A 7,395-nucleotide genomic window follows, 5' to 3' on the forward strand; every position below is an offset into this window, starting at 1 on the left:
GCTCTGAGTGCCACATCCACAGATGTTTTAAATACCTCCAGGGGTGGTAACTCAATCACCTCCCTGGTAATCTGTCCAGGGCTTGACAAACCTTTCCATGAAAGAAATTTGTCCAATCTACACCTTCTGGGTGCCATTTGAGGCCATTTTCTCCTGTCCTGTGTCAGGAAAAGAGACTGACCCCTGCCTGGCTACAGCATCTTTTTCAGGTAATCACAAAGAACAGTAAGGGTTCCCCCCTGAGCCTTCTTTTCTCCAGGCTAAACACCCCCAGCTCCCTCAGCTGCTCCTCATCAGACTTGTGCTCCAAACTCTTCTCCAGCTCCACTTGCCCTTCTCTGGAGTCTCTCCAGCACCTCAGTGTGTTTCAAATAGAGACAGGCTCAGAACTGAACACAGGACTTGGAGTGTGGCCTCACCAGTGCCAAGTACAGAGGGACAGTCACAACCCTGGTCCTGCTGGCCACACTCTTCCTGATAAAGGCCAAGATGTCCTCGGCTTTCTTGGCCACCTGGGCACACTGCCAGCTCACATGCAGCCACTATCAACCAGCATTCCCAGATCCTTTTTCACCAAGCAGCTTTCCAGCCACTCTGCCCCCAGCCCATAGTGATGCCAGGGGTGGTTGTGACCCAAATGCAGGAATGGCACTTCACCTTATTGAATCTATACAGCCAGCCTCAGCCCAGCAATCCAAGCTGTCCAGATCCCTTTGTAGAGACTTCCTACCCCCAGCAGATCAACAGTCCCACCCTGCTTGGTGTCACCTGCAAACTGGGTGAGGGTGCACTCAATCCCCTCTTCCAAATCATTGATAAAGGTATGAAACAAGGCGGGCCCCAGTGCTGAGCCCTGGGGAACACCACTTGTGACTGGGCACCAGCTGGATTTAACTCCTTTCATCACCACACTCTGGGCCCAGCCATCCTGACAGGTTTTTACCCATCCACAGCCTTTCTCTCATCCACCAGGAAGAGAGACAACTCATAGACTGTGTATGCTATTGAATCATTTGAATATCATCATACAATTGAGAGTATTCATTCCCTTGACTGAAGAAAGCAAGCTCTTGTCACTCTTGCTTGGTGAGACTTTATAATCCCCTTCACTGATTCCCAATGAAAAACTCAAGAACAAATTTAACACATCTGAGTCTCAGATTCAGTCAGAGAAACGGAGAGTTTCTATCCAGACAGAAGCCTGGGAAAGAGTTGGAGGAGAATGTAAATAATTCTCTCTCTTGTTGTTCTCATTGTTTCTAGTTAAGTTCTATCACTGTGTGTCAAGCACTCTGCACCAATGGTGTAGGTTGTTTCCACTTCAGGACCAATGGAATTGGCCCTCACAAAGCTCTGTATAAAAGAGCAGTGCATTTGAATAAACTGGAGTTTTACTCTCAGCAGCCTTCTGAGTCAGTCTTCTCATTCCTGTCCTGCCTCGACAGCAACAAACATGTCTCTTTTTTTAGCCTTTCCATGTTAAGTATGTTTGAAGATCACTGCACACATCAGAGCTATTAAACTGTTGACCTGTTTATCCCACGTCTCTCACAGTATTTTAAATAATCACCTTTGAGGTACAGAAGTGAGAGTTAGAATGGTGATTGGTTAGAACGAGAGTTAGAATGATCTGGTTGCCAGGTTATAGCAATGCATTGAAACTCCCCTTCCTCAAGGAAAAGGGGAACTCACTCCAGATGACACTACTTTAAGAGGAAAAACCCCATACTTGGAAAAACACAGGCAGACAACATTCTCTGAAAAGGTGACAAGGCTCTGATGAAGAGGTACCAAGTGACTTATGAAGTTAAAAGAAATCTAGAGCTCTTTTTCCAGAGATGTCAGAGGACATTTATTTGCTGCCATATTCTGTGTTTTAAGCCTTCTCTTAGGTAGCATGGCTTTCAGCCTGGTCCAAGCAGTTCCACATGAGGCAAATTGATTTTATAGCACTCTTGGAGGTGGTGCTGCACTGTGTTGAATGCACCCAAGTTCAACAGGAGACTTTCTGTGTAACTATGTCCACAGACTAAGCCAAACAGAGTTAGTGTTCACACAGCCAGACATCTCATCTATGATTGAGTTTCCCATTTAGCACCACAGAAATTCCAGGTGCAAGAAAGGAAGGGCTGGGATAAATGAATCTTAATATTTTTTTCATTCCTTCAGCTTTTAGTCTATCTCCTCCATAATAATTATCTTAAGACCATGACTGCCTTCAGTTGAGCTTTTACTCATAATCCACTTTGTCTTTGATTCATACAGAACTGTGACTTCAAAAGTTCCTTTGAAGCATGTAAACAGAATAATATATAGGTTTTGGCAGTGACTCTCCTGAAGGAACTTCTTGAATTGATCTGACTACAAGATCTACACCAAAATCTTGCATATCTCCACTGAAAACTCAAATTGATTCAGGACTCCTGCCATGAGTTTCAGACTCTTCAGCCCATGTCTGAGTGCAGAAGCAATGCTAGACTGCAGAATCATACTCCACAGTGGATCACTGCTGCCTCAACTTCTGACCATGCTGCCAACAGAAGGGTGATTGCCTCTCTGATACAGGTTGTTTGTCTGGAAAGGTTGTGACATATTTCCCTTCCTTATATTTGCCCTTATATTCAGTTGCCTACTCCTGCTCTGCACTTAATGACTAAGGCTGGCTTACTGCTCCCTTCAGTCTTCCTGACATTGCTTGAATGCCTTTCCCTCATTTAATTTCCTTCTCCTGGTCTGTGCTTCCCAAGGACCATGTTAAACAGAGCAATGACTTTTATTTGAATTTTTCAAACTTGTGTTCAATAAGGTGCTGTGGCTTTTTTTTTTTTTTTTTTTTTGCTGGTGCATCTCATCCTTCACATTTTATCAACAAAAATTTCCTTTCCCTTTTGATTATTTCTGGGCATTCTTAAGGCAGTGTAACAGCAGCCAAAAAGAAAGTCTGAGTGCAGAAGCAGCTCTATGATCAGCATGTTTAAACAGCAAGAATTTAGACACCTAAGTACCTGAGAAACCAGATACTTACATTTAATATTCAGACATCTGATTCTGCTGTTTTCCCCCCTGCTCCTAGGACACTTAATTCTCCTCAAGAAATGTTTCATGACTGCATTCACTAGAATTTACTTCCATTCTTTTATTATCTTTCATATGCTTCTATTTTTTTATTTTCCTTCGTGGAAGGTTCCTCTTCCATGAAGGAAATCAAACATTTTTGGAAATAAGAAGCGTTCCTAACACACACAAGTTTTTCGCAGATTCTGTGCATTTTTTCCCCCTCAGCTGTTAACTTTAGTTTCCTCATTCCAAGTATAATTACCTTCTTTCATTTGGTGCAAAATGAACCTGTACCATGTTCTCTTTTCAGCATTTCTCCATTGCCTGTACTCTGATTAGTCCATGGTTTTCCTCTTGTGGATTTGAGTCTTAAGCATCCGATAAAAAATGTTAAGCCATCCCTCATATCTGTGCTTTTAACACCAGTTAAAGTCTTTTTGTTGCCAGTACTTTTTCCCATAACAAGTTACAGCCCCCAGGTCAGCTCTTCTGACTCAACTAAACATTCCTTACCTAGGCTTCTGTGCTCAGCTTAAAGGATTCACTTGACCAACTCCAACCTTAATATCTGAGCCCTGTAGAATTCTCTACACAGCTTAGGAACCCAGGAAACTGGCCAAGAACATGAGTATGAAGAATCCACGGCATGTCCCCAGGCCCCAATTAGACTTGGTCCACTGAATCAAAGACTGGATTCACTACCCTTCTTGACTTCCTTCAGAATGAAGGCAGCAGAACTCCATCCTTGGCTGTATAGTGCTCCTCTGCACTTCCTATTTCTGACCTCAGTGAAGAGGAGACTTACTTGCAGAAAAGAGCAACATCTGCCTAGTGGGATAGTCAGTGGCTCCTTGGCATGGACAAATGGGTTCTCCTTGCAGCTGTGTTCCTGCATTCCTGGACCAAGCCAGCTGGCTTCCTCCAGCCTGAGTGTCCTGCAGGTGGCAACCACGTATGGCCACTTTCGCAATTCAGTCACCATCTACAGCAGCTGTAGCAACTGGCGTGTTTCACCTTATGTGACATCTTTTAACAAAAGTACCAGAACTACATGCCTAACAAGTCAGGACCAAAACCAAGGTGGAGAACTCCAGATACACAGACAGAAGCAGAAATAGCAGTGGAGACAGAGTGCCTTGTTTCCCCCTGGGGAGGTAGGAAACAGAGAGGCTCCTGCTGTCCTCTCTCACCTGAGGAAGAGATGGTCTCTGCCAAACAATAGTTAACTTGCCACCTTAGATCCTCTTAGTAGCCCAAAGGAAAAAAGTCTACAGTCCAAAATAGTTTACTATTGTTCTATTTGTTAGAGCAAGCAGTTTGATGACAGTAAGCTTTTCAGGCCTAAAACCCTAAATGAGCTTCTTGCTTTTTATACAGATTTAATTTCATGAACTCTATGCCTGAGATCACTGCTCTGCTAGACAGATAAGCCCAAAATGAAGCATCCATACTTGATTTGCCCAGCCTCCATAATTTTTCCAATATGCATACAATTAGAGAGGAGAAATTCAGAGCTAGCTGTGATTTCTCTAGCCCCAGACAATTTCTTCTAATAGAACACACCTTTACCAGTTAAAGCTTCCCCTTCTGACACCACGAAATGCTTCAGTTAAACCACTGCAGTGGGAATCCAACAGGCACAGGGATCTCTTCTTGACAGAACGCTTGGTCACGTCCCTTCTGTGTGTCTCTGGTTGGCCATAAGGTTTTTTTGCCACACCTATTTCCCTCTCCTCCAAACAGGGGCCTCATGCTGTTGAGATGCGAGGCAGCACCTCCAGCCCTCTTCAACCACCACTGAAAGGAATGTGTGCGAGGTCCGTGGATTGCCAGCATGGCCCAAGTCCAGTACTGATGGGGAGATAGAGTCTCAATGAACCATGCTGGCTCCTGACTCCTGGAAAGCTGAAGGCTGGAATGTCACCTCAACATCCACTGGAACAGAGGCAAAGATGCCACAAAATTAACTGGAGATGCAAGGAGAATTTGGAAACGGCACATTCCTCTTTCAAAATAAATTATGCAATCCCACAATGACAAAAGCTATCTGGGAAATACACGTGGCAGAGGAACTGTAAAGTCAGATGTGGGATGCTGCACGTCACAGACCAATCCTTCAAAGTATATACCAGAAACAAAGCAAATAAGATTTCTGCTCTGACTCGCTCATATAATAGGATGCCTCAAATGACTCAGTGGTATACTGTCAACTGTGTCATTCTGGAAAGTTTGTACAAGTACTCATATTTACCCAGGAACTGTTTATAAATTGGCAAACCAAAAGAGACATCCCATTCACAACATAATCCTTTTGTATCCTCCTAGTCTGGATTTGAAATTAATAGGATATGAACAGTAAACTTCAAGCCACCTTACTGGAACCCAATTTATGTATCAGGTACAGGCCAAAAGTTATACTTTACAGATGAAAGAGTGCATACAAGAATATTGACATTCTGCCAAAGAAAACATTGCAAGGAAAAGTTCTTTGTCAAAAAGAATTGCAGAATTACCAAGAATGAAAAGGCTTCTGTGCATTTATTCATACTGTCACACCCTAGATGTAGCTGACACACCTAAGCCAACTACAGCAGAGACTTCAAAGTGGTATCCGTACACAGCTGCTAGAACAGGATCATCACAGAGGAACCATCAGAGCTCTACCAAGGGTAGTTTTGGTCAACTGAACTGCTTCCTGAAAAAAATCCTAGAAGTACATCTACAGAAACTCTTTTCTTCAAACCACCAATTGCTGTTTTCAGTTGGGTCTTTGTAGGGTATACATCCCCAAGGGAAAAAGACAATAATGAAGTTAGCCTTATGTATCCTGTATCTTTCCAATTAGGCTTCCAAAGTCAACTATTAAAGTTATAAATCAAATCAGAAATTTAAATTTTTACAATTCAGTGTGCATATTAATGATTTGAGAGGAAATAGCAGAATTTCTTTAAGTCTACTTTACCCAAAGTTAAAGGCTGATTTGATTGGATCTGTGCTTTGTGAACATTAATGAATACATTAATTCATTTGTACGTCACTAGTGCTGGGCCATGTATTTTTGTGTGTAGTAACTTCATGTTTCTATGTTACAAAGAGCTAAATTAATCTATGAACAGTAAGAAGCATTGGCACAACACCCTTATGTCTACATGGAGTTTTACACACAGAAGCAGCTGAGACACTAAAAGACATACTTAGATCATATAGTGAATCAGAAGTAGCACAGGAAAAAATACAATAAATCCACAAACCCATTCCTACAATGTCTTGGCCAAACCCCTTTTAAGTGACTAAACCATCCAACTAATTCTATTGCTTCAAAATATTTCTTCAAAATAATTTGCAGGATTTGATATTACAGCTTTTTTACCCAGTAATGATGATTTTGATCTTGATTTTAATTTACTCTGGATTCTTACCAAAAAAATCCAGATACCTTCTTAAATTATTAGAAAACAGCAAATGCAATACTTCAGATGCAAAATTAACAATGTTCCCACCTGCTTTTGGGGAATGGTGGACAGGAAAGAAGAGTTTTCCTCCAGAAAACCCAGCTGATCCAGCAACAGACCACGGGAGAAATTACTGATTATATCTAGAGCTTTTTACTCTCCTTTTCCCTGCCAATTTCTCCTCTTTCTCAATAATTACCATATCTAGGTGTTAACCAAAAATACTAGATCTTGGGTATAGCTCTACCTCCCCACACATCAGTATGTCCACTTGCTCCGGCATCTTTGGAGCAGAACACAGCTGTTTCCTTTAGAACCCTCCTCAGAGGAGCACCTGGCATGCACAAACTCAGGGAAAAGTGAGTCCCCAGTCTCATCCTGCCCCATACATGCTTGAGACACCCCTCCCAAAATAAACACTGCCATGCAGGAAGAATTGCTCTGCAAAAACATATCCAGCCCAGGTATCAGTTCAAACACTCCTATCACACGTGCTTACACTCCTTTTGAAAGTTTAATTTTGGGTTATTAAAAGTCCATTCAATCAAAAACTGCAAGAGCTTGTTGACCTTTACAAAGGAGGGAGCAGTTATGCAGATTGCTCCAGGGACTAACAATTGCACAAGCTTCGTAGGGTAATATTTGTCATTTTATCTTGCCAAATTATTTGCATAATAGTGGTGCTGATTCAATTTCTCCTACAGTTTGATGGGCTAGTGCTAACTTGCCTCTGGTTCAAAGACAAAACATAGACTAAAGTGAAAACTAAAGCATTTGTAAAAATCAGTATATTGTACTTAATTAAGGTGCTAAAGTTTCACTTTAAATTTTGGTATTTTACTAATTTGTCTAAGATAACTAGAGCCCTTACCTAAAGTCAAACCTG

The sequence above is a fragment of the Lonchura striata genome, chromosome 3, assembly GCF_050655825.1.
Source record: "Lonchura striata isolate lonStrDom1 chromosome 3, ASM5065582v1, whole genome shotgun sequence".
NCBI lineage: Eukaryota > Metazoa > Chordata > Aves > Passeriformes > Estrildidae > Lonchura > Lonchura striata.